At 34.9% G+C, this 27662-nt stretch overlaps 1 long non-coding RNA gene across 1 annotated transcript in view; it reads left to right on the top strand.

The window, feature by feature from the left end:
• The first annotated feature begins 2509 nt into the window (after positions 1-2509).
• The window catches only part of LOC134474101 (uncharacterized), a 31472-nt gene continuing 6319 nt past the window's right edge, over positions 2510-27662 (top strand). Inside the window, exon 1 of the long non-coding RNA XR_010044707.1 lies at positions 2510-2589. This is a non-coding gene — a long non-coding RNA (uncharacterized LOC134474101). The remainder of the gene's footprint in view (positions 2590-27662) is intronic.

Below are 27662 nucleotides of genomic sequence, written 5' to 3'. Positions count from 1 at the left end.
AGTGTTGAACTCCTTAAAGAACATTGAAGCAGTGTAATGCAGTATGACTGATCTTCAAAAGATCAGATAAACAAAGAGTGATGAAAATGATGCTGTAAATTATTGATGGTTGGATAAAAAGCTGTTGCTACAAAATAAAAAAAAAATTCTAGAGAGGTTGCTCCTGAGAAATTGGTTTGGATTGAGATTTGTGGTAGGTAGAATTATGGCTGTCAAAAAATACCTACTTCCTAGTACAGAAAACCTACGATATATTGATCTATCTGGCAAGGTAGAATTAACTTGTTAAATAGAAAACCTTAAAATATAGGGGTTATTCTGGTATGCCCAAATTTATGCTACACAATGACAGATGTAGTTTAAATATAAGTGTAGAATCAGAATCAGAAAGTGCTGCGTGGGTACTGCATTTCTGGGTTTGAAAATGGATAAAGGGTCCACACATGCACACATTTTAAAGGAACTGGAATTGCCCAAAATATGAACTCTTCCTAGCTCTTCCAAAGCACCTACTACAGCTTTGCAAGTACCTTGATTATAGTCCACTGAGATACATTCCAAATTTCTATTTTTGACAATGGTAAAAAATGAATTTGTGTTGTTTATACTACTGCATCTGTGTAAGCAGATATAGTAGCATTGAAAAACAGAAGTCTTAGAATAAGCACGTAGTAATAACGCTTAATAGTGAACCAAATACTTGGTTTTAATAAGAACATCTTCAGATCATAGATTTCTGTTGATTTGTTCTGAGAAACAGCCAAGGAAGTATAAAATGGTTCATATAGAAGAGAAGGTGAGAAACTCACTTCTTGCAGGTGGTTTGGGGATGAAGGAAGAGCCATCAGGCTTTCCTACTAAGTATGTTCCATTGATATTTTTCTGCAGCTCAATTTGCTATATTCTGTTTTTCCCCCTTTCTCTTTTTAATGTAATTTAGACCTCATGTGGCAAACATTTAATCATGTGCTAATTTCTCTCTGCGGTCTTCCATAAAAATGACTTCATTTTTCCTGACTACAGGATGTAAGGAAAAAAGAGGGCATCCAAAATATCCTACAATGTCCTGGACACTGTCCTAATATCCAGGATACTGTAATCATTATGGAATCTTTAAAAAGCCTTCTTCTTTCCGTATTTTATGCTAAAATGGAATTACAAAGGATGATGGAAACATCAGTGCAGGATCTTTCCGTGTATTGCATGTGGAATTCACAGAAACAAGAACTGACCTTAGAGCAGCCTAGAAGACAGTCTTCTTGAATCAAATACTCAGCCCTCAAGGCAATATGGAAAGTCGTATATTTTTATGATAATTTACATAGATGGAGCAAGATTGAAACTTCTAACCAGAACCTCTGAATCTCCTGGCACCAAATCCTTCACTCTCATAAACTCTCCTGTGATTTCTGCCATGAGATACCAGAAACAGTTTAAACCCAGTTTCTCTGGGTCTGGAATAAAGACATGCAATAGGTCTCAGGCTTCCTGTCAGTAGGAGAGGTTTGTGGCTTTGGAGATGTCCACACCCAGTCTTGATTTTCCTTTTCCTTTGTGTCTGTTAATTTGCCCCCTTGGACTTTTTTAGTACTGCTAAGGGCCTGTGTGCAAAAGGCTGCTTATGTATGTTTTTGCATTCATATCTGCATAGCTGGAGCAAAAAAGAGGTGGACATTCAAATAACATCCAAGTTATTATTAGTAATCTCTAATACTGATTTAATATTCCAATGTTAGCAATGTATTAACATTATTAATTCATATTCCATAACATTATTTACGTAGATTCTAGATTAGTCATTACTTCAGAATAGCACCATCTGCCAAGGTAGGTATATGAAAAGATCCCAGAATTCTGTAAAGGATTGGAAAAAATATTGTTAAAGTATCATCTTTACTCAAATATTTGATCTAAAACAAATCAACTTACCCACCAGTTTGAATATTTTTTTATACTGAAATATACTGTGCAAGAGAAAAAATATTATTGCAGTTTACTTAAATGATAAATCACAAAGGTTTTAACAATTCTGTTCACCATGTGCCATTTCACTTTCTATAACCACACAATCCAGAAATCAAGTTTCTATTCTCAGATCATAGGTTCTCCGCCCCCCACTCTGGAAAGTTGCAAATGCATCCCTACTTTATAATGACATTGTTACATATTTTATGCAATTTATATACATAATTAAATGAGTTGTAATTAGCTAAACTTGACTGGCACACAGTCATAAAAATGGGTAGCCGTTATTTATACTACATTTGTTAAGATAGGTTATTAACATCCACAGGCACATTTAAAATTATATAAAAAACAGATGAAATAATTGTCTTCAACTTGACTTGGACAGCAACTGCCGTTATTAGACTCCTTTTGTATGAGCAATGACGGAGCTCAGGAGGTTGTTCAGGAACAATGTTTTGGATGAACCATTGGTTCACAGATGGCATTCCTTTTATTCCATGATATTGCTTAATACTTACATAATTCAGTAAGCTGGAAGTCAGAGAATATTTCTAATTAAACGAATAGACGCTAACTGCCACTTGGTCACCTACAGAATGAACCCACTATTTCCTTGAAATGGTAAGTTCTCTTTAAATTTAAAATAACGTTTTAGATCTCAAGTTGTGATTGTTTTTTTTAAAGTTAAAGCACAGGAACTCCTGGGGGCGGTACCCTTGTTTAAGCTTTCAGCAGCAATCTTTTCATTCTCTAATTCTGAAAGGAAAAAAAATGTTGTTTTATTATGCATTTTTCTGTGATGCCTCTGCACAGTTCTCATCAGATTGTCATAGACTTTATGGTTCAAGCTATGTGTTTAACAACAGCTTTGCCCTTGGTCGAGGCAATTGCTCCTATGACCCCTTCACAGGGAACTGGGATTTCCAGATACTGAGCTGAGAGAGAGGAAAAAAGGAAGAAGATGAGAGGGAGAGGGAGACATTTGGGGAGGGAGAAAGGAAGGGAAGGAAAAACGGACCTAGCAGGGATAGATTTAGATTTGCAAGCTAATGGAACGAGAAAAATAATTTTTCCAAATAAATTTAATCACTTGGTTATGAAATCACTTAGTGGTTCAACATTTTGTAAGATGTTTTCTTTTAAAAGTTTTTCAGAAGTATGTAAAATGTGACGCTCCGACACTCTCTGTAATATGCTTTAAGCCTGCAAATGTTGCAATTTGCAGTTAATCATTGTTTGATTTATGTGTTTAATATAGTTATAGCTTAGCATGTAGTGTTATGATGAGATAACCCAGTCTAATTGAGGTGAGATTATGAGCAAACATTCTATCCAGATTCAAGCACCAGTGACTAATTTCTTAGGGCAGGCAGCATAAAGGAGTTCAATAATCAGCATGATACAGGGAGAAGAAATGCCCCATCAGTGTACAAACACTGTGCACCAACTAATGCTTACAGTTATACTCCACGGCACAGAGGAAACCACAGTAGTTTGCAATAGAAAAAGATGGGATTCTCGTTTATTTAAATACATATTATACACATTTGACTGTCAGGGAAATAAGTAATTATAGCTTCTGCCTTTAGATGATGAGCCCTTTTTTTTTTCTCTCTTTTCTTATTAAAATGTTTTCCTATCTTACTACTAACATTATATTCTTGAAGTCTTGGATTTCACACATTTCCCTAGGTGGGGAGTGAAATCGGCCCTAAATCGCTGTTATGCAAAAACAATTTTTCCTGATTTAACTTCCTGTATCTCAGACCTCACTTAGTAATTAGATTCCTGGCCTGTTGTGCCCTGGAACACATATATGACTATCCAGTTTACCCTGAATTGCTTTGATAGCAAATTTGTAGAAATAGAGGATAGTTCAATTGGGGTTTTTCCAACACCAGATGCTTGAATCTTGGAATATCAACTACCTCATGGTAATTTCCTAAACCATTTGAGCATGGTCACAACAAATTCATCATCAGTTCCTCAAAGCAGTGGCTCAAGCTGTGGGATAGATCTTCTGCACCTCAGTCACTGAGCCACATGTGCCGGAGATTTAGACAATATCTTCTGGCTGTTCTTTGAAGTAGAAACTCAGAACCTAAAGTTTAGTTCTCAGAGTATTAGGATGTCATTCAGCTATCTATCACTAAAGATCCCCCGGAGATAACAGAAACAAAAGTGTGTCCTTTTCAATGCATGTGCTTAAAAGTAGTTATTGAATAGCAATTCTGTTTATGACTCTACTGAGAGGGTCATGAAATTCGCTATGTATGGTTTCAACACATATGTCTGCTTTAAAATATTAAATCTCTAATAAATTGTATTTAAAGGTCTGTATAAAGGAAACAAGGTTTTAAAACTTTTTTCTCAATTAAAGGGTAGAGAATTGTAGGAATTTATTTTTAAAGAAATTATTTCATCTCTTTTGAAAAATGCCTATATCAAGTTCTCTAAAATCATGAAGGCTTGATGACATCATTTACTTAGATATCATCTAGAAAACATAAATCTAAGAATTTTGTTTTTATTTTTGTTTTTTAAACAAAGTATTATTTTAAAATAATTCTACAGTTAAGCCAATTTTCTAGCTTTTTATTTAATTAAATTTATTTTAAGGTATGGTAAATTAAAACCAGTCTTCACTTGTTTAAGAATTTAGACCAGTTAATTTTAGTACTTTAAGAATTTATATAATTTAAGTTTCTTGTGTTAGTCCTTTTTCCACTGCTGTTTGAAAATATCTGAGATAATCAATTTACAAAGAAAAAGGGATTCTTTGGGTTCAACTTAGGTGTTTCCAGTATTTGACCAGCTTTCCCCTTGCTTTGGGACTCTGGTGAGGGAGCTATGTTACCGAGCACCCAATGGATACGAGTGAGCTGTATCCCATGCCAGGTAGTCCAGAGAGGAGAAAAGCTAATGTATCAACATGCCTTGTGAGAGAAGCAACAAGTAGTCAACAGCCTACATACCTCCTCCTTCTAGAAAGTTCCAAGTATTGCCCAGATTGCTCAGTTTATGGGGACATTCAAGATGGAAATCATAGTAGCCTATTTAACTGTCTATGTAGACCCAGTCTTTTCTTTAATAAAATCTTCATAAAAATTTCTAAGTATAATTTTAAAGAAATGACATTTCTTACAAGTACATAGAAAAAAATTTAATCTAAATTTTTCTAATTATTTCATTGAATATACAACTTCTCATGTCACAGTATTATATGATTTTCTAGGTGGCCTGTGTTTATAATTATTTTGTTTCTGTGGTCATTCTGATAGGGAGAGGATTAATAAATTGTTAATTGGAAATCATCAGGGTAATGGCTTACTTGCTTATCTTTTTATTGATTTTATTCTTTGACTTACACATTACTTCATGAAGAAGTTTATTAACAATATGGTTCATTTCCAGAGTTCAGGCTGCTGTGTAGGTTTTAATTTCTTCAAAAAATACTAAAATATGCTTCTTGTTAATATGTTTTTCTTTCACTAATCATATTTAATTCTGAATCTAATGATATTATACTATTTGTACCAAAATCCCCATAAATTCTACAGTTGCATTTGTCTTCTATGTGACCTAGTAAATTGCTGTGCAAGTGAGTTTATTCTGTAAACATTTTCTGATGCTACTTGGAGAATTTGATGTGTCCTTTGCCTGGGATGAGCATAAGCCCACTAATTGTTGCATGAATGAGTCTCCTCTACCATCTTCAGTCACTCTCTTCTTATTAATCAAAAAATATTTACAGGCCTGGTAGTTTCCCGCAATTCTGCCTCAACACTAACCGTACACTAGTCAATAGCAAGAAGTAGTAAAATTCTTGTCTGTTCTCTACCTGTCCCTCTGATTCTTTCTCTTGCTCTCTCTCTCTTTCTCTTGCTCTCTCTCTTTCTCATTCTCTCTCTCTCTCTCTCTCTTGTTGAATTGACTAAAATGTCCTAAGTCTTCCTATGAATACATTTATTACTTTAGTTTCTGGATGTAAAAGAATACCACATTTAAGTACAGAAAAATAACATTATATTTAATGGTAAAATTTATTACATTGGTAACATAAAACACATATTTGGACATTTATATGTTCAGATTACGTGCTGATAAAGCATATGCTATATAATCAGAGAATGCTGGTGTTCATGCTCAGGAGAGGGAACGTAAGGAATGGAAAATATTATACTACTATCTTGCATTGAAATTTAAAAAGACACACTAATAAAGGTTTTAGGTTTTCTGGATAATTACATTTGGAATTCATTATTCAGGGCATATATTACTCAGAAATCTACTAAGTTTTCTGACTCAATCAGGGTAGTTAAAGAAAATACAGAGAACAAATCAGGGGAAAGAGTTCAAGGATTGTCTTTGCCTCATTACGAATGTCCATCAGTGTGTCCTAAAATGTTTGTCTTTCACACAGGTGGTATAATTAATCTTCCTTAGTCTGATGGAATTTTTATCTCATAGCTTTTTCTTAATTGGCAGGAAACACTGACAATGTAGAATTGAATGCTGCTATAAAGCTGCTCTTTGGTGTTTCTTTCTTTTGATCTTTTCTCTGACATTAGTTTTCAACCAAAGTTTCTTTTAAATAATCAATAACCATAACACAGTCATTGACTCTTTTTCTTATCAATACCACCAACTTCCTAATTGAACACATGCAAGTGCATGTTGTTGACTTCTTTATTCAAAATAGCCATCTAATTGCTTCAGCCATCTTTAAATTCAATTTTCTTTAAAATAAGTGGGTCCACTATTATCAAAATTCTGAATGTAAGTGACGCTGTGTATTTTCTTTTTTCCACAAAATTATCAAGATTTAAATTATTTCCCTTCTTTTTATTAATTTGTTCATTTATCTGGCATCATTTTAAGGTAACCTTAAAATGTGATCAATTAAATGTAACATGATGCAAATATAATACGATGTAGTATGATGTAAATGTATTAAGTTAGTATAGACAAAGAAGGCAACAAAGAAAAATAAAACTGAAAAAAATACATCAAAACTGCCTTTATGAAAGATCTCATCCATAAAATTGAACTTAAAAAAAAAACTGCTTCAATAAGCATTAATATTTCCATCAATTTTAATTGTTACTGGCCCTCACCTTTGTATCTTTTCTGTGATGTCACGTTTTTAGGTTCTTCATAAGGCTCAATGCATTTTACTTTGATCAATGGACATTACCTATCTTTCTGAAATCTGCACATAAGCACAATCTGATAATCTTTGATGTTTACCTGATGATCATCCCCGCTGGACTTCTCATTTTGATTTCATTAGTCCTCATTTTCATATCGTTCACCTTTTTGATAATTTATTTTTTGTTTGTTTGTTTGTTTGTTTGTTTATGTGTTTCCTAATACGCTTTTTTAATGGAGGAGGGAATACAAAGTGTGTGGAAATATATGTGAAATTGAATATTGACTAACAAAGATACAAGCCTTCATTTTACCCATTTCTCTGTAAATAATGGGATTTCATTCTTTCTCTGTATCTTTAACTGTATCTTTATCTACCTGTGTCTGTAATGTTGCTCTATCTTTTTTTGTGTATGTATCTATCTACATCTGTGCCCTTTTTTTCTGTTGGTGGGCACCTAGTCTGATCCCACATCTCAGCCATCGTAAATCATGTCACAATAGACGTGGTGGTCCAGGAATCTCCTCTAGATGCTGCCGTCACATCCTCCGAATGCGTACTAAGCAGTGGAAATGAATGGATGGAACAGAGGGTTAACATGTTAAGCAGAATAAGGCAGAAACAGAAAGAAAAGCTTCAGCACATGTTTTTCCCATATGAAATGTGCTCCTGAAAGAAGCAGAGGAGGGGTGAGTCAGGGCGGGAGAGGGGGCTGGAGGGAAGGGATGGACGGAGGTTGGATGGGCCTGGTTAACACACTATGTGAATACAGCTTATTTTCTAGTTAATATGTAAAAATTGCAATAAAAAGAAAATTCAAATTTATTTAAATTAAGATCATACTCAAATTATGCATCCGTGTATTTATTTTGTAATGTGCTCTTCTTAGGGTTGTAAAATGCTTCCAAATCTCATATTTAAAGACGACCTAAAAGATGATCCTTGTGTAGTTTAGAATATTTCCTACATCTTGTAATTTATGCATCTGTATTTTCCCTGATAATCAAGGGAAGTTTTTTTTTTTTAAGTATTATTTGCACATATTTGCAGGCTTTTACATATTTAGAATTATCTTGAAATGTACTTTTTCAGGTTAGAATTCTTTGGGTTTCAAGTGACAGAAGACACAATAAATCATTGATAAAGAAAACGGCACTTCGTGAAAGGGTCCTGTGGCAAATTATTGGACTGAATGTGCAATGGAATCATTAGAACTCCAAAAATGATCACAATTCTCTACCTCTCCCCAGTCTTTCTCAGTTTCTTCACATGGTTAAATCCTTTCCTACTGCCATCAAACACTGCCTCCAATTAGACCACATTCCCAGCACAGTCATGATTGGTTTGCATGGGGTCACAAGTCTACCATTTAGTTGATTTTTCTGAGTCATGAAAGTGAGGAAAAAGTTGCTCAGGTTGGGGTTATAGGCCCAAGTCTACATTAGGATTATCACTGATTGTGATTGGAAGTCTCGCAGAATAATACGGTTGGAAGGGAGGGGAAACGTGTTTTTCAAGGAATGTAGGAACACCTCCTGCCTTAGGAAAGTGAAAACAGTGTGGCAATCTAGAACATGATTCAGGAGATGCTAATATTTCATGTATTATTACTTACATCCCTCTATTTTTGGAATGCAATAATGAGAAAGGCAGAATATGAATAAAATTTAGGAAAAATTAAAATAAATATACATAACAGAAATTTCTTAATTTCCTATGTTTTCATTACAGTGAATGCTGTCTTGTGAATATATAAAATATTTTCTCATCTATAGGCAAGTTCTTGTCTAAAAGCAAGGCACATAAATGACAATCAGTTTTCTTCTACGTCAGTTTAACAGGAAAGGATGAAATGGAACATTATAAAGTCTCTGCCAAAGTCATGAACTTTCTGCATTGAAAACACTGCCTCTCTCTCTTTGCATCCACATTTCTGTGCAATGGTTTAGTTTTTGGATATCAGAGTATGACCCTCAAGTGTGCCCGTTGTTACTTGGTGAAACCTGCTATAAATCACAACAGTGATTCCTTACAATTGGAAGCTTAGTGGGCTGGCTTCTCTTATTGAATTAGTCCAAAGATTAGTTTGTTTGACTCTTGAAACTAAAAAGTATGCTTGTCAAATGAAACAAACAAAAAAGCCTTCCATTTCTGATTGTATACAATCCAAAAGATCCCTATTGAAAAGATTGTAATTCAAAAAGAAGTAGTCATTGTTGGCATTAATTTACATTTGCAATCTACATGAGGGATTCTTCTTGTTTATAAATTATAAAGGTCATAAACACATCTGTAAGTATAATCTTAAATTTAGAGCACTACCATCATTAAGACATGTTTATCTAGATTGTGATAAATCACCACTTTCAACAAAGGGTATTTTTGTAAAACAATAAGAGATTATCATACATACAAGATATTGCCTTCATAGTTCAGTAAATTTAGATTTGGATTCATACCATTGAAGGGATATTTAATAAATCTTGGGTAGCCTGAATTATCCAGGCATCTAAAACAAACTTATTCTGTTTTGTTTGTACAATTTATGAAGTCGAACACTCAGTCAGAATTTGTTTAACCTCAAGATATCTCATACAGAAAAAAAGCAAACAATTTCCCAATGTGTGTGAAATTTTTTATTTTTTAAATATGCATGAGGGGTATTATTTGTAATAATGCTACACTGCCACCTTGTGGATAGATTCGAAGAAAACCATCTGAATATACATTACTGCCCAGTTACCACCTCTGGCATTCTTGAGAAGTTAAGAGTGGTTCTATAACTAACTCATAATTACATAAATGAATACATTGTAGGAAAAAACTACATTGCTGATGAGTAAATTTATTATAAAGAGTGAATGATTCGTAATTAGTTTTTAACAGTTTTTTTTTTAAAGCTATGTGCTATGAAGTAAATTTTACTCTGAGAAAAGACATCAGATTTCATATATTTTAAGTGGCTTTATTTGTTGGTACTGTTAATCTCAATTTTTCAACCTCCGAATCAGGGAGTTTTGCATGTGTTCTTCTTAAAAGTCAACAATATCATCCACAACCTGGATAATTCCTCATTATCAATTTGTCATACATGCAACTGAGACACTATTTGAAAATGTTTTTACATAAAACTTGTCAGGCAAGGTACTTGATCTTTGTAAATTAGTGATGTGCAAAAATTGCTGAAGATTAGTAAAAAGTAAGTCAAATTTAATAATTGTAAATATTGATAACTAGGAAAAGTATGTTTTTAGTTAAAAGTACAAATATATAGTATAATTAGTTTAAAATATATCTTATATATATACACATATACATATTGAAACTCCAATTGTGTTGATATTAATTATAAACTATTAGATGATAATGTAAAATCTTCTAAGGAAATAAGATATATTTTAACAAATTTTATCAATATTTTATTTTCATAAAAGAACATATGTATAACACATTTATAGTTATGTGACCATTGAAAAATAAAACAGATTTTATATAATTCAATCAGATATTTATGCACATTAAATGCATCACAAGACTATGCTTTCATAAGGCAAAAGTTCCCATAAATCTGTGTTCCCTCTACATGCTAAAGTGTTCAAATATAATTTATATTATATTTACATGAACATTCACTAGTTCTTATACCAAAAGGGTATATGGTCATTTTTAGCAATTGTCGGGAAAAGCAATGAAATGCAATTCTATTGACTATCTCCAGGAATTATGTTCACTGATAAGTTCATAAATCAATACTATTTATATGTATTGCATGGTTACTACATTTTAAAATTTACTATTGGCATTCTGTATTATTTATCTAAATATATTTTTAAACTTCAGAATATCACAGGGTTACCCAGTGAGAGCTTAACTAAGTAGGAGATGCTGATGTACACACAAATTAGGGAGAAGTATTAAACCAAATGGTGCACAGAAACATGACTCTAAACTACAGGCTGACAAAGTGCCTTCAAGAAAAATCATCTCAGTTATCTTCCAGTAAATGTATGAAAACATTTGAATAAGGTAAAACACCAACATGTGTAAGTACTGTTTTCCCAGGTGGGGCTTTGCTACCTCGGCCCTGCCTGTCTTGCTCATCTTGGCCTCCTGAGCTGGTGGCTAAGGTTCCTGTCCTCGTGTTTCTAGAAGAGTCCAGTTTTCCAGACGGTGCTGGCTCATTTCTTCTCTTTCTTGCTCACACTCACCAGTCAGAAGGTACCAGAACTGCAGTGCCCTGCGATGAAAGGCGACCCCTGCAGCTGTCCGGGCTGGGCCTCCTTCCCACCACACTCAGATGGTTGTGCAGGGCTGAGTTCAGCGGGCCTCGAGTGCAGCAGGGTAAGGGACCAAAACAGGAGTGTTTCCAGTGTGCCTTAGCTGTGGTGTGACACTCAGCACATGCAGATAGGTCTCTGTCCGCTCTGAGCACTGGTGGAGGCTTCTGTTCTTTCCTGGTGTCCAACTATGAATAATAATCATTGTATGATTGTGTGGCACTATCTCATCAGAACATAGGGAAGAATGTTTCTCTTATTTCTTTTATTAATTAAATATTTTTCACTCAAAAACAGTTTGCAAGCACTACCTGGAGTATCAAAGAAAGATTCCTAGAAGTAAGCGTCACATTGCATTAGTAGAATTATGTATACCAAACAAAGCATTTAAGATTTATGAAAAATTTGTCATATATATATATATATATATATATATATATATATACATAATAGCTAAAATGATTATACTACTAATTGCACTAGTTATTGGAAAAGAACAGTTAACACTAATGTTTAGATCAATTTTACATGTCTGTATCTGTTAAGAGCAACCCTCTTGAAGGTAACTATGCAGTATTACAACCATAGTCAAATTCCTATCATCTTGTTTTCTAAACCTATACTATTATTGTGTTTGGTTTCTTGTTGTTGTTTGTCTGTTTTGTTTTTTGTTTTTCTTTTCTGGGTCTCTTTAATCTTAAACAAAAACAAGATTTGCAAAAAATTTATTATAACAAAAACTTAAACATTCACCATATTTTCAGTCATAAAAAGAGTAATGGAAAACTATTCTAACTAAAAGTATCAGTATATACAAAGTCTAGTGTCTATCAAGGGTTAATTCAAGTTGAGAAATTAGAACATGAGTCTTCTGCACACTGAAGTGAGAAGGGAGATGAAGGTGATGGAGACGTAGGCAAGAGACTCCAGGAAAGGCTCAGTGGGTGGCGTGGATGTGAACACTGTCCAAAGGAGACAGGAGGATTTGGACACTTTTCATTTTAGAGGAGCTACAGAACATAATGGATGTGATTTGTATTAAATAAATTTAACTATGCAGAAGCAAACTGTGAGAGATAGGAAAAGTCTAGACAGGACATTGCTATGACCTGAATTCACATGACTCTGGAGGGAGAGAATATAATAGCTGATTCCTCTTTTGGACGGGTGATGTTACCTTTATCAGGGTTAGAGATGAATGGCACAGAAAGAGGTTTGTGGAGTTAGACCCGGACAGGATACGAACCTGAGCTACTGCAGTTCCATGTATTTTGTAAATAGATCAGGGTTGCAGCTTGAAATGGAAATTCCACCTGTGCTCTGTCTATAAGTATGCATTTTACATTTGTGACATTTATATGCTTAAGAAGCACCATTTAAATTATATTTTAAATTATAAAGGTGACTTCAATTTCCAAAGTTAAGTTAAAAGGCCAAGAAAAGAATATTAAAATACAGGGCCAGACAGAAACAAGACAAAACTCAAAAGAATAAAGCATAATGAAGATTCCCAGCTAAGAGACAGACAAGGCTCAAGAGAAAAAGAAGGGAGAGAGTTAAATACTACTATTATGTTGAGGTAAGAACTAAAAATGATGCATTGAATTTCCTATAAGAAATGTGATTTGATAAACATGGAGACGTTAGTTGCAATAGATTGATCAATTTCCTCAATTAGTTCTTAACTGATACTTGAATCAGATTGTTCCTTAACCCCAAAATATGAAAATTAAGAAAAATTTTTGAAACAAGCATAAGCATATAAAAGGGAGCCAAGAGTGCTGGAGAACTTAACATGGATGAGAATTTAGGAAATAAGTCTCCCTCCCCATGAGCAGGAGAGATCTTAGGAAGAGAGGAAAGAGGAGGAAAATCACAGGTCTGTCAGGAGAGAAATTGTGTCTATTTCTCGGATAATCTTTATAAATACTATTATTTTAAATATAATGTGTTATTTTAAGTTATATTTTTAAAAACCAAATATAAGAATATAACTCAGTTTTTAAAAATTGGAGTATGTGAAGCACATGTTTGAACAATATTAAAAACAATGCACAGGTGGCTGTGGCAGTACATGCCTGTAACCTCAGCACTTGGGAGGCTGAGACAGGAGGATTGTTGCAAGTTTGAGAACAGCTTCGGCTACAAAATGAGCCCAAGACCAGCCTGAAACTGCATAATGAGATCCTGTCTCAAAAAAACCAAAAAATAAAAGTAATGCAAAACTAAAAATGCTAACTTCAGAAAAGTACTTCAGTCAATTGCAAATTATTTTTTCTAATGTCATTAAAACATATTATACATAATGTTCAAATATGTTCAAAAGAATAACAGCACTTTGGAAAATGAGAATAATGCAAAGTAGAGTTTGCATAGAAACACAAACTATTTTTCATATTTTTAATAACTTCCATTTAAAATTGTTAAAATTAATAAAGTTCCTTATAGTTAAACAGATGAGACTAAGATTAAAGTCAAAATTTCTTGGAGCCTATCTTCCTTTATTTTTTAAGAAAAATGATTTATTATTAAAGTAATTCAGGTGCATGGTCATCTTTTAAAATAAAAAATTCTCCAATATATCTGAAAATTAAACTTTGCATTTGATATTCATATCCCTGATTCTCTCTCATACCTCCGTGTAAAATTTCATGGAGATTTGGTCTTACTTTTTTAATGTATTCAACATTTTGGTTTGCCTGGATCACAATGAGTGAAAAGGAATTGTTTTGAGTCTCATAAAATATAGTCAAGTGAAATTAGAGGTAGAAGGAGAGAATAGAGAAAAATAAAATGTCTGTTAAACAGAGTTGTCAGAAGATGGAGGCTGGGCTGTGGAGGCTGCCTGTGAAAGTAGACAAGGAAAAGATAGTTATATTACAGATTTCTCTGAGTTTGCTGAAGAGAAAGATTTGTGCTAATATTGTTAGGACAATTGAATGTCAGAATTTTTTTTTTTTTTTTTTTTGTACCAGGGATTGAATCATGACATCATGCTTGCCAGGCAGGCACTTATGCTGCTGACCTAAATCCCTAGCTCTGAATGCAGATGTCTTGTGCTCTGGGTAAATGATTTGGAGATGACAATGTGCAGTGTTTGTACTGTTGTTGCCCCTGATTAATGTGTTTTGCAATTTTTAGTTTTTTTTTCTTCATGAAAAAAATGGATTTGAGAAAAAAAAAAGTGAGCATAATCCATTAATTGTGAAGTTCCAGGACTCATGCAGAACCATTCCAAAGCCCTGTGTGTGAACTCCTTCAAGAATTTGAGCAAGTTTTCAAAAAGATGGCCTGGGCCTGAAGTCAGCCAGAAGATGGAAATACCAAAGGCCAGGGGCCATCGTGCTTTCCGTTACTGTGTTCTTCATGGCTTACACTGTGGACTGTGTTTCCTTTGCTTCTTTTACTTGGCTCATGCTCACTCTGTAGATCATGTTTGTTTCATACCTTTAATCAACATAGAAACTCACAACCTCTTGTGTCTTGACAGTTCTTTGCACAGGATGGAAGGAATCTAGAAACCACCTCTCAAAGGAGACTCAAGCACCCGAAAGCCTAGTGACACATTTGACAGGCAGGGCCATCCAGGACACAAGGAACTGTGGGGATTCTTTTTTATTTTTTCTTTTCTTTCTGAGATCTATGAACTTAGGCTGAGATGGATATTTTATTTTATCTTTTTGTGTTTCCTTCTTTCCCTACAAACCCAGGAATGGAACAGATCACTCAGGTTCGCTGTGCAGCCTGGCGGTTAGCATGCCTTGTGTTCTTGTTATCCATAATATTTTGCTCAACTGTCTCACTCTTTTGGGAAAATAGCTGTTTGTGATTTGATCTCCTACATAAATAGCTTTGTAACCCAGTTTACTCCTTTGTGTGCTCAAAGTTTCTTCTGTGCTCTTTTCCCCTGGAGGCTTTTTTCTCTGGGTATCATTAGTGTGTTGCTTCCTTGGGTTCTTGTTTCATCCCAGGCTACCTTTTCACTGTGTTTTTTGGATACTTTGATTAATGTTGAGGGTCAGTCAAATGGAGCTCACCATGTTTGTCAGCTGTTTTTGTTGTTTATTTGGGTCAATTACATGTTTTCACCATGCTTGTTTACCATTTTATTTTTATCGTTGTTCAAATTGGCCTCAGGATCACCAGGAAATTTCACCTTTGAGACAGGAGCCAAACTTACAATTTTAAGGAACATATGGTCTCCCCTCCTGTCCTCTTTTTAAAAATTGAGTTAGATCCTGTTTTTGTTTCTTCCAACAGAAATTCAAGCAATTTAGAAACATAAACCTGATGGCCTGAGCAAAACAAACAGCTTGTGAGGGTCAACTCAATCACCCGTGAGCGTGCAAAAGTGGTGTCATCTTTGTATTCAGGACATTTTAAGATTGTTTTAAGAGTTTTCTAATTCTATTGCCTTAAACAAAGTACCAAAGTTTTACTATCTTTTCTCAAAGGGACACCGTGGGAGGGTTGCACCTTTCTTTTTAGGTGGTCAGTGGACTACAGTGTAAAGAAGTCCCTGGTAATTGGATTCCACTCCAATCTCTTAATAGTTTTCCAAGGGAGTCCTACAGGGCTTCACTCTGAGGGAATCCTCCAGGTGGGAAGGGGATTCACCCTGATCTAAGGGAGCTCCCAAGGGCCTCTGCCTTGAGATCTTAAGAGTTTACTGCTTCTAAGGAGGCCTCAAGAGGCTCTACCCAGATTTCATGGTTTCCATTGGCTAAAGAAATCTCCTCAAGGGGCTCCACCCTGATTTCTTTGGAATTTACTGTTTGATGAGTGGCTGAAGGTGTCCTCAGGGCACAGAGTGAGCACTGACCTCTTAGCAATTTCTAATGAGGCCTGTGTGTGAGATACATCCTTCTCTGATGAGTCAATGAATCAACACACCATGGGAGACACCTGGCAGGTCTCACTCACCTTGCCATTAGGATGGACTATAAAATGATAAAAAATGGCACAGAATGGCAGTCTAAGTTACACTCCTACTCTTCAGTTAGATCTCTTTTGCAAAAAGCAAGAAAAGTGATATGAACTCCATTATGTTCAAGCTTTTATGGCTTTTTGTCTCTGGAACGGACCAAGCACCGTGATGCTTAATTAAAGAGGTCTCTTAGGAAGAGGAAACTTATAGTTTTGATAATCCTGTCCTCAGATACCTACCTGTCTCTCAGGGGGATATGAGGTTCCCACACTTGTTTTCTAGTACGCCGGGTCTTTTCAAAATGCTCTGGTAGGTTTACAGATGGGACCCTATGCCTTGTGACCTAATTGCGGAACATGGCCTCTGTGTGCCAGTCAGAATTTAGATGACAGTGAACGGAGAAGGGCTGACAAAAAAGAACAGGCCAATATGACAGCTGTCACAGCTGACATTGCTTTATGTGCTCTCAAATTGTCCAAGGGAAAATCCAGGGCCTGTCAAGGCCTGAAAGAATACTGAACACTGGACTGGGGGTACAATTCGCCATCCCTTGGGCACTGATGCTTGTCAGGGAGTCAGTGCACTTGACTCCTCTCCCTGGATGCCTGACTGCCCTTGCTTCAGAGAAGGACTACACTAGCCAAAACCTGTTGAGGACCACAAATTCACAATGACTATTTTTTCCTGCTTTCTGAAGGGATAAATGGAGGAATGGGATTATAGGTAGCATCACACTAGTGAGATTTCCCATTGTCTCTTTAGGGATGGGCCATTTTATCCCTTCTACTAAGACTAAAACACTAAGATTAAAAAAACAAAACAAACAAACAAACAAAAAAACACTTCAGGGCAAGATCCTTCTTAGCATAAGGTCATCTCTGCCTTGCTGAGTCATTCCCCTCTGAGTCTTCCTCCAACCCTGCTGATCCCTCTATCTGTGCACCCAATAAATAGTGGTTGGCTTGCAACATCTTGGTCTCTGCCCATCCTGGGGCATTCACTTCTCAGCCCCCTTTTCATGTTTTTCTCTCTGTTCCTTATTTTTTCATTTTATGACACCCCTCTTACCAGCAGGTGGGAATCTTGACCAGGTCCCTGATAAAAACACTCACCTTTTACTCTCTAGTAAAGAAGACTGAAGAGTCTCAGGACAACCTGCAATGCTCTGATCATGGACTTCTTCATCTCTTGTAAGAAACTCTAGGTGACTCTGTACTTAATGGGTAAGCAATTCCCATTCCTGTGGGTTCCGTTTCAGTTTCCTTTTCTAGAAAGTCCTCCTCTAGATCTGTAGCCATAACTGCAGTTAAGACAGTCCTAGTCAGAGCTTCTTTCCCAGACTCTGACATCATTTGCAAGGTCAGATGTTTAACCATGAGTTTTTAGCTCTCCCACACACCTTACTTCTTCACTAGGATGACAGTTACTATTCAAATTAGTCTGAGAAGGACATTGAAACTCAGGTATGTACTTGTCTGTTCACAACGGGCCATTGAGGCTAAAATCCCTTCCCCCCAGGCACCTCTGCTCAGAAAATAGAGCTCATAGTTCTCACTTGTACTTTATATTAGGGGATGCTTACATAGATTCTACATATATCTTTCTGATGCTTCAATGCCCATGAAGCAATCTGGAAAGAAAAGGGTTAGCTGACTAAGAACTATTCAGGTATAGAACACAGCAGGAAATTCTGCAACTCTTGGAGGCAGTCTGTCATCTCATGCAGGTCACTGTCATTTGTTGGAAGAGACCCCAAAGGGACATGTCTAAGTTCTCTTTGGGAAATCAAAGAGCTGATATAGATGGAAGAACAGCCTTATACTCTTTATGACACTATCCTTATTCTTAGTTCTTGGGGAACCACTGAAATGGTCCTTCCTCAAGGAATTCATTATTCTACTCCTGTGAGTTCCTGAAAGACCTAAGACTCCTCTTCAAAAAGTAAGACTCTAGTATTCATCTAGGTTCAGGATTGATTAGGTGCAGAAAAGCAGCATCCCTAATGACCGCTAATTTACCAGAGCTTAACTGAACACATATATTAAGATTTCTGTTTTTAATTAGTTCTACAGTATGAGTAACCTTTGCAAGCCCTTGGCTCCTAGGCTCTCAATGATTATCTAACACTCTTTTTCACATACTTTCTCCTCCTCAGAAAGTGTAGGAATTTGACCTGCTCTTTCTCATATTTGAGCTCTGTATGGCAAACCTAGTAATAAAGTTACCCTTCACCAACCTTTCTCCCATTGAACAAGTATTTTAATGGCCCTTCATATATAGATACTAGCTCTTCTCACATTGAGCATTAGAAACCTAGATCCTGAAAATTAGAGAGGTGATCTTGACACAAATCTCTCATAAGGGAATACAAAGTCACCTTCACCTTAAAGTATGATTCTCTTTGGTTCCTTAATTTGGTACTTGAGGTTATCTTTCTTTAAACTTTTGGATTAGGTTCTTTTTTAAAATTTTTATTATTTAGCTATCATTTCTTCTTGTAATGGCATAAGGACACTGGGGAGTCATCTGAGTTTGTCATGTTACTGAAAGTTCTCAAGCATTGCTTTTCAAAATTTAATGCATTTCCGTGGTTGGCAGTTGAGAATGTTGACTAATGAGGACATATGGTGCTGTCAGTACAACAATAGCATGCTATTTAGAATAAAATCAATTACCTATCAGAATTAATCATCTACCCTTTCAAGTAGACCATATAAGGCATGGCTTAGCCTGCACTGTGAATGTGCCTCAAACTCCAAGTCAATTGTAAAATTGTGGCAGTGGTAGACAGAAGGGACAGCCATTGACAGGACAGCAAATACTTGTGAGAAGGAAACACCTCATAAAGTCACTTCTTCTATGATCAGATGGATAATAACAAATGCAAAATATTACAAAATTAAGAAAAAATAGTAATTTAAATAAGTACGGTCTTGATTTGTGATTTTTACTTTTTATTTTCTTTCCATTCAAGCAAAATTAGAATGTCAACATTTCAAAGAGGGAAAATGCATTATATGTTATGTATCCTATCATTTTTGTTGTTGCCATAATTGTGTCTATTAAAGTCCAATTGTTTACTAATCCTGCTGAGAATAAGACCGGAGGAAGGAGATATTTGTTATAGATTGCAACATTCTGTAGGAATTTTTGACACTATTTTAACACAGGGATTGTTTAATAGTTTTATTTTTGCTAGTAATTGCTATGGTAAAGTAGAGTTAGGGGAAGCAGAAATAGAAAAAAAAAAACTAAATATAGGAGTAATGTGATTATTTGATTTGCAGAGCTGCATCTTAATTTGTAAAACCTGAGAAAAGATTATGGGTGGCATTTGTGTGATGAATAGGAGGTTCTTCATTACATTTTTTTCATTTCATATAGGAAAAACTCATGTCTTTATTTCCATTCGCAAAACTATTTTGCTAATTTAATAATAAAACTTTCAACTTCATTTGAAATGATTTGACGCCTCAGAAATTTTAGACAAGTGAGACATCACTTAGAACTTAGGACATTTCAGATAGTACTCATCCAAAATAGCACTAATAAAAGAAAAAGGAATAGATAGCAAAAGAAAAAGTAGACAACTTGAAATTTACAGAAATTTTTAAAATGTGCATTGACAGACAATATCAACACATAGATTTGGATACATGTACTTTTTACTTATAAAAATTTAAATTATTAATATTTTAAAATATATTATATGACTCATACTCTGAATTAAGTATTATATATTCAAGTTTATTAGGAAAGAAACTGAGACACAGAACATTTTAGTAAATGTGCTCAGGTAGGTATGGAAGTTGGAAATTTAATATTGCAAATTTCTTTTCCAAGTTTGAAAATTTAATCAATATACTTAATTGCTAAAAAAAATGAAAAATGCCTAGAAAGAAGTGCTTAAAAGTAATAATAGTTCAGGTGATTAAATTTCATTAAATCAGTGACTATTGACAGAAAAGTTGGCAGTATATTGAAAGGTAAATCCAATATCTGTTTAAATGCCTCCACATAATATATAGGTGCTAATGAAAATCAAATACACCCTAGAAATTGCAATATGGATTCTGATACTTAGTCTAGAATTTTGCAAATCTGTGACCTTTATCTAATTTCTTACTTACTAAAGTTAGATTTCCTGATCTGAACAAAAGGAGAAATTATAAAATATGGCCCCTCCATAGAGCTTTCCTTAAGCTTTGCCGAAGATATCTATGTGTATTATGCTTAGTTCAGGACTTGCCAAAATCTGAGTGCTCAGTAAGTGTTAATTCAAGTTCTCATGGTTAGTATCAGTGACACATGATGAGTAAAGTATTCCCCAAGAAATAAGGGACTGATTACCTCTGATAAATCATGTCTCTCATTGTTATTAGACCATTTAAAGAGAGGATATGACCATACGAATTATTATTTTAATTGAACAAAATGTCATATTATCTACTAAATATTGCCCTAAATTTCCACTTATAGGGGTCGTTACAACATCATATATAGAAATTAACTCAGTAAAGGCTGACATCACCAGATGAAATTATGCACATGGATTGTTTCCCCTTCTTTTGGTCTTACAGTGCACAATAATGCATAATGTCAGCTACCTGAGAGGTCTGAAGCTCAGCAATTTTGTTCGATCAAGCATGTGCAGAACTACATTTGACTTTGTCTTCCACATCAATTCATTTTCAGGTTGGTCGCTACAACTGGGGTCTTCTTTAATTTCATGAAGGCTTAGTTCCTTAGACTTGGAATTTGAGAATCATGGTTCAAAAGACATATAATGTAATGGATTATTTACATTTGTGAAATTTCTGAGAGAAATAATATCTTGTTTTATTTTTAAAGCTGACAAAATAAAAATTTGTTTAAAAAGTTATTGTAAAAATTTTAAAGTACAAAGTTTTTCACAAGCTTAGTTAGGTAGCTATCGATAATACAATTCAATAAATTCTTAAGTCATATGGCAATCCTTGGTGACAATTAAAATACAATCCTGTATTATGACTAAGTACATTGTTTTACATTCCATACAAATGTTTATCATTTTATGACATTTGAATTTGTGATCCCTTAGAAAAAGAAAACCCAACGGATAGCCTAACTATGTGTGTATTCAGGCATCTTTTCATGATACAAAAGCATGGATGATTATCAATTAAAATAATATTTATTCATTTTTCTGGCGATAAACTTGCTTTATGAATTTAAATTTCCACAATAATACCTCAAGATGCTCATAAATCTATCAGTAAGTGGATTTATATTGAATCTTTATTGTAGAACAAATTTACTTAAATAACTTAAAACAATAAAAAATTATTTATAATATATGATTTTTTTGTATTTTAAAGAGGGTGAAACAAAACATAATAAAACAGACCAAAGGAGAACAGAAGAAAACAATGTAAGTGACACAGATTTCAAAGCAAGACAACAGGAGATCAACAGTGGCTACCATAATTTCTCTTTTCTTCTAAATAGTTGTCTATAGCTTCACACACATTGAATTCATACAAAACAGAATAGCATAAAACTGATCAAAACAGACAAAAGAAGACATCACAGGCCTTCGAAACCAGATAATAGGAAAATCAACAATGGCTGCCATAATGTCTCTTGTTCTCTTCAAAATCCTGTCAATACCGTCATATATGTTGAAATTAAATAATACAAAACAGACTAAAACCACTCTAAACAGAGAATAAAATCATTACTGGATTTCACAGCATGACAATAGGAAATCGGCAATGAATACCATAATGTCACTTTTTCTTCAAAGTGGCTATTCAATACAATCACTTCTCAAAAACTGTTTAGGAGAAGTTCTAGGCATGTATAAGCCTCTACATGTACATCTGTCCTTTCTGCATTAGAGGGAAAAACAAAACAAAACAAAACAAATTACAAAAAAAAAACAAGAAACAAAAAAGACAAATAACAATAGCAAGGATCCCAAAACAATGACGATATAGGCTTTCCAAACATGGTGGTAGGAGCATAATTAGGGTTGTTATTTTACATAGTAATCTTCAAGACTTCCTCATGTCACCAGCCACATACATGCAAAGTTGAACCAATTCTATAAATGATAACTATTTTGTTCCATGAACTAATGGAATCTGTTAATGTATGATTTTTAGGACATTACTAGTATCTTGGGAGGGGTCATTGCAAGTCATTTGGCTTCATCTTATGCCAAGAAGCTCTAAGCTTGCCCAACCCATGCATTGTGACTATATTTCCCTAATTCAGTCTTTTTATCTCTTCCATCTCTGTTTGGCACCTCTCTTCTTTAGTCAGGGTCATAAATGAACTCTATTGAAAATTAACAGCTCTTAAGCTAAAAGCAGATGGTTTACAGATAATCACAAATATTATATTTGTAATCACAAATATTATAATTTGTAGCACAAATACTATATTTATGCTACAAATATAGTCCTTTATTTAAAGGAAGAATTGGAATCTTTATAGAGATTCTAGATAGGGCATTCCCTATCTAGATTTTTATCTGGGCTGTTCCATAATTACCTGTGGGTTTTTTTTTTTTTTCTTTTTACCATACAAGTGTTTGTAAATATGACTTGGGAGCTGCATGGTGTGGAAAGAACATAAAATGTTTTGACATGTAAACAAGCTTCCTTCATCTGTGAATAAAGCAGATGATTTGTGTGATCTGCCAATCTATAATTAAAAACAACATGACGACCTCTTACTGTTGCAGGAAAAAAAAAAGTAATTGGAAACACAGTGATGTGCTACCTCATTGGACTGTGAGGATGCATTGAGTTAGGACAGTAAAGAAGCTGTCAAGGTCTCTGGAACTTCCTGAGTAGCTAACAGATGTGCAAAGCTACAATCAGGGAAGTCTGCTTGACATTTTTATCTGTAGTACTTTTGATGCTTTTTCTCTCACTTTTGCTCTCAGTATACCCCCAGTTCTTTGTTATCAAACTGGAGCATGTGATCACATTGTAGTTGTTGCTTTTTGTTCTCATGCTTGTACCGTCTCTCCATGCTCCATAGCACAGGAATTAAAAAGAGCAAAGGCCGTCGAAGGTTATAGGCCTAGATCCAATGATACATTGATATGCTTGGGGAAAAGAAATGACTTTTTTTTCATTTTGGCCAAGCAATATAAAGATCACTTAGACTGGCCATTCTGGGTTTCATGAGGAACACAAATCAAAGAGAAAATTCAAAGGAAATACTCCTCATTATGGGATGAATTGTGTCTCCTCACTATGCAGTGGTAAATTCACCATCTTCAGAAATTTAGAATGTGCTCTTTGAAAACAGGGTATATCTTAGTTACTTTTCTCTTGTTTTTGAGACAAAATACATGACACTCAGAATTAAGGAAGTAAAGGTTTATTTGGTTCATGGCTTGTGGAGGTTTATAACTGGCTGATTCCAAGGCATAATGGAGTGGCAGAGGGGCATCACAGAAGAGAAAAAGTTCATGGTAGTGGAAGACAGCAAAAGCAGTAGAGAAAAAAAAGAGAAACAAAACAAACTTCTTTCTGTCCTTCATATTTATGCAGGCCACATGACCTAGGGCAGGTGCAGCACTCACAATCATGATCCCAGCATTGGACCATGAATCAATTAGGAACTCTAGAACCCATCCCTATTGAATGCATGAGGCTTTGGGGGGACATCTAGATGGAAATCATAACAGGGCATTTAAAGACGTGCTTAAGTTAAAGTGGAGCTCTTGGGTGGTCCTGATCCTAACTGACTGATGTTCTTACAAAGGGAAACAGATACATGAATGGAAATAGCAAGAACATCTGGTGCAGAGCAAAGGTCACAAGAAGACGTAATTACTGGGGGTGGGGCAAGCTGAGAAGAGAGATCTCAGAAAAAATCAAAGATGCTGACACTTTGACTTTGGACTTTTAAGCTTTATAACTGAAGGAAAAAATAAATCTTTGCCATTAAACCACTCAGTGTGTGGTGTTTTGTTATGGCAGCTCTAGGAAACTAACAGGCACATTTTCATATGTTCTACAATTTTTAAAATTTTAATTTTTTGAGATGTCATTAATACAAAATACATTATTATGATAATTAGTATTTCATACTGGGAATGGAACTCACAGCTTTCACACTGAGATAGAACCCTAGCCCCTTATTATTTTGTATTTTGAGATGGGGTCTTGATAGGTATCTAAGTCGATCAGTTGAGTTTGAACTTGTAACCCACTGTATGAACTTCCCAGAGTGCTAGATTTCTGGTTATTGGGCATCATGATCACTCCTCAATTTATTCTAAAGTAAGGAATTTGCTAACATTTAGTACACTTACAGTGTGGTAAAGCCACTACCTATATCTGGCTCCCAAACATTTCTGCTTTCTAGCAAAGTTGAGTTTCTGATATTTTATGTAATGTATCTGCATTTCTGCCTTCTTTCTTCTTATGACTTTAATTCTACAATTAGTGTGTAACTGTAGTATGTTAAAAAAGTACATATGAATGAATTTCATTCCTCATATTTTGTAATTTTAGGTATTCATGAGATAAACATAGATCAATAAAACCTAATTTCCTTGAAGATGATTATCTAGCAAAGAAAGCAAATCAAAGATGCTTTGCCCCCTGCTGTGTTGACGTGGTCTGGTCTTTACAGACCTAACCACACAGCCAAACCATGGGCTGCACCCCAGAAAGTAGCATATTATCAAACTTCTGTTTATTTCTCATCTCATGCAATGAACATTCATATGTACTGTCCTAAGTTATTTTAAAATTTTATTTAAAAAGGACTAAACAAAACAGAAAATAGGTAGGAATAATACATAAATTCAGAGAAAAAATAAGCATTAAGAAATCACTAGTTGATGTTTACATATTGTCATTTTACAAATAGTTGTTCAAGATACAAAAATGGAACATGTAAAGTGGGAATTCAAACAGCAAGACCGCAAACAGTTCTGTCCAACTGTCCAACAAAAACTTAGTAACATGGTTGTTTGTCAATCCTATACACTTAAACATACATGCAGTTATCCATATCTTCATTTATGTTTAGATTAAACAATCTAAAGCAGGTTACCATCATTCTGAACAAAGAATAATGATATTGCTGGATTTTACATCATAACACATCGTGATCAGCACAGGGTACTGTAGTGTCTTTTTTTAAAAATGTAATTTAAAGAAATACTCAACAAAACAGAAAATGGGTAGAAATAATACATCACTTCAAAGAAAAAAATAAACAGTAAGAAATCACTAGCTGATGATTACAGATTGTCTTCTTACAAATAGTTGTTCAAGACACTACAGTGCAGCTTATAAAGTGGGGATTCAAACAGTAAGATTGCAACCAGTTCTGTTCAACTATCCAACAAAAACTTAGAAACGTGGTTACCAGTCCTCTACACTTAAACATACATGCAGTTATCGATATGTTCAATTGTATTGAGATTGAATAAACTCAAGCAGGCTAATATCACTCTTAATGAAGAATAATATTATTGCTGGGTTTTACATTATTATACTCCAGGATTAGCACTGGATACTTTAGTGTCTCTTTTTCTTCAAAGTATCTGTTCATTTCATCATGTGTCATAAGATCAGTTCTCGTAAACTGTTTATAGATTCTACACATGCATGAGTCTTAACATGTACTTCTATTCTTTCTATATTAGAGGGATAAACAAAACAAAGCAAGGCAAAACAAACATATTCCTATAAACACATGAAATGAAATAAACATATAAGACCGTTGTACAAAGAGTTCTACCATGATTCCTGTGTTGTCTCTTGTTATCTCCAATAGAATTGGCTAAATCATCAAACATAGTATAATTGAATATGTCAGTACATAACAGTATTAATAAAAACACAACTTTGTATATAGTATAGAACTTCAAAAACTAGCAGTTATCACACCAGAATGTATAACACAGAGTCTTGTCATCTTCAGTGTAGTTGCCTATACTCACAGACTTGATACTATCAATCATATCAGTTTTGAATAAAATCTTTTCTGCCTTATTTCTGTTATGCTCTTTTTTTGCCATCAGTTGTCTGCTTATCTTCTTCATTCTGTTTTCCACTCCATTCATTGAGGCCTCTCTGCCACTGTTCCTGAATCCTAGTACTTTTCTCTCTTTCTAGGATGTCCTGGAGTATTCTCTGTAGAGTGAGATTGGTGGTTGCAAATTTCACAAGTTCCTCTTTGTCTTGGAAGCATCTTGTTTCTCCATTAATTTGTAGAGACAGTTTATCAGGGTATATCAATTGGGCTGGAGGTTATTTTCTTTCAGGGCTTGGAATATTTTGCTCCAGGCTCTTCTTGACTTGATGCTTTGTGTCAAGAAGTCTGCCGTTATTCTGCTCAGTCTTCCTCTGTAGGTTATCTGTTTCTTATCTCTAATAGCTTTTAATATTCTGTTTTTATATTGAATTTCTGGGATCTTGATCATTATATGCCTGGGTGTCGCTCTGTTGTGGTTGCAGGTGGCTGGATTTCTGTATACCTTGTATATCAGAATATCATTTCCTTTTCTTATGTTTGGGAAGTTTTCCTTAATTATTTCGTGAATAGCCTTTGTAGTTCCATTGTTTGTACCCCCAACTTCTTCATTCACATTCTTTATACTCAAGTTACAGATTCTTTTGTTGTCTTCCAGACTTTGTATTGTTACTGCTTGTTTCCTTGTTATTTTTAAAAAGTTTTCCCTTTCATACTCCCACATTGCAAAATTGTCCTCCAGTTTGGATAATCTATCCTTCGTTCCTTTCAAGATGATTTGCCATCTTTCCATAGAGTTTTCAATTTCTTGGTGATATCTTTGAATCTGCTTCAAGTATTCTATATTTTTTTTATATTCTTCACCAAATGGTTCTCTCCTTTGTTTGAGTTCCTCCCTTCTTTCATCTGTGTCTGCTTGAGGGGTGCTTAGTATTGCTTTTATTAATCTTCTTATATCTTGCTTTATTTGGCTAAATATTTCATGTTTGAACTCGTCTATGAGGTCCCAAATATATCTCTTTATGTCCACTGGTGCTGTGTCTGATATTGCATGTTTGCTGTTCTCATTCTCCTTTGCATTTACCTGTCTTGGGTCAATGTTCTCAGGGTTGGGGCCTCGGGAGTTTTTGTTGTTGCTTCCTCTTCCCATCTTTTTTGCTTCTTCCAGGAGGCCCCAATTTCTTTCTTTGTTGGTTACAATTCTTCTGAAGTGTGCTGGCTAGATGACCCTTCACACTGCTGTGTGCTAGTGAGTTGCAGACAGGGACAGCCTATGCTGGTTCCTACCCTCTGCATAAGTCAAGCTGCTGTGGCCTGCACTGAATCACTTTGGGCTGCCTCCCCT

The sequence above is a fragment of the Cavia porcellus genome, unplaced genomic scaffold (assembly GCF_034190915.1).
Source record: "Cavia porcellus strain 051 isolate PalLab524CR breed Dunkin Hartley unplaced genomic scaffold, mCavPor4.1 scaffold_30, whole genome shotgun sequence".
Taxonomy (NCBI): domain Eukaryota; kingdom Metazoa; phylum Chordata; class Mammalia; order Rodentia; family Caviidae; genus Cavia; species Cavia porcellus.
The sequence above is the reverse complement of the archived record's forward strand: the minus strand, read 5'-3'. Positions and strand labels throughout refer to the sequence as shown.